Below are 1,618 nucleotides of genomic sequence, written 5' to 3'. Positions count from 1 at the left end.
TACCACTTTTGTTTCTTGAAAATGTAGTATTTTTACATGAATGGCTAACCTTTTATTGCGGGAATCTAAAACAAAAAGCAGTTTTTATCAAAAAAATAATTTATATTCACAAGGCATACTATTAGAACCCGTAGGTCAACCGTATTTTATGAATCCTTAATACCGGGGTGCCTAACACCTTCCCTGGGGGATCACCAGAACCCTTACCCAAACTTTGGTACGGATTGGTTTCTTTTAAAACCCAACCGTTTTAAATGAAACTTTTCGAACTGATTTTCCTAACTTACCTATAAGTTAGGTGGCGACTCTAAAAAATAATGTCCATTTAGAATACCATCCACGTAGAAGTATATTTTTTCTTTTTTTTCGGCACAATTGACAACCGTACTTCCCCGGGACACTTTCCTTTTTAAATGAGGTAAGTGCAAATACGAATCGGAAAAAATACGACCCGCTACACCAGTAGGATTTCAATTCCACTACACGAACAATTTCAGGTTACAACTCTATCGTAAGCTAGAAATTAATTCACATAATCCTTCACCCTTACAATAACGCTTATGCAATCGAGGAACTAACTCCCATAGTCCCTCAGCCTTTGCAATATTCTAATTGCAAGCACCTCCACTTCACTAACTCTAGCCAAGGAAACTAATATACCTAGATTGAAACTAATATACCTAGACTTACTCTAGCCTAGTGTACCACTCAAAGACACTCTTTGAGAATTCAACCTGTGACTAACTCTAGCCACCCACATACTAATACACTTGGACTAAATCTAGCCTAGTGTACCACTCAAGAGCTTGTAGAACCAACCTTGAGACTTTGAGACATCTACACACAGCTTCCTTTAAAGAGAAGAGTAGGTTTACAATTTTAGCACATATGACAAAACTCAACAGCTTGAGAACTTGAAGTATCTTCCTTTGTAACGAGCAAGCCCTTCAATCTGTTGTAGCTTTGTCTTGGATGGTACTTGAATAACCTTGTGACGGCTAAGCTTTTGTTGTGAATTTAGGTTTTTCAAGACACCCTAAAAAACCTTGTAACATGTTGCTTTTATACTAGACTGTTGTGGTGAACGATCGTTTTAACTGTTGTGGGTGATGACCGTACAAAGAGAAAGCGGAGGACCGTTGTAGCTGTCGACTGTACAAAGAGAGCAACTAGAGGACCAGGTCTCATTCTGGATCTTCATAGTTTGACAATCATCAAAACATGGAATGTGACATTACCTATCACGTATCCACTTATGTGGCATCCGAATACAACGTCGAAAGTTATCTTAAAGCATATGTCGAAGGTTTCTACTCACTTGGTGATCAATCTTATTGGCCAAACGAGCCATTTTCAATGATTGCTAACAAGGAGTATATTCGTAAAATCCATGTTAACGCACGAACTCGAATTTCCAATCAAATGGATGTTCCGGATAGGACATACTCTCGAAGGTGCTCGACGTGTAAGGAGTTTGGCCATGATAAGCGTTCGTGTAACCAACGGGTCCGTGGTGGTGCAAGTACCTCTTGTAGTGGAAGAACCTCTCATAGTGGAAGAGCCTCTCGTGGTTGAAGATTGTCTTGAATTATGAATGTATTTTAATCTTTCTTGATGT

This window comes from Lycium ferocissimum, chromosome 12 (assembly GCF_029784015.1).
Source record: "Lycium ferocissimum isolate CSIRO_LF1 chromosome 12, AGI_CSIRO_Lferr_CH_V1, whole genome shotgun sequence".
NCBI classification, from domain to species: domain Eukaryota; kingdom Viridiplantae; phylum Streptophyta; class Magnoliopsida; order Solanales; family Solanaceae; genus Lycium; species Lycium ferocissimum.
This window is presented reverse-complemented; position numbering follows the sequence as displayed.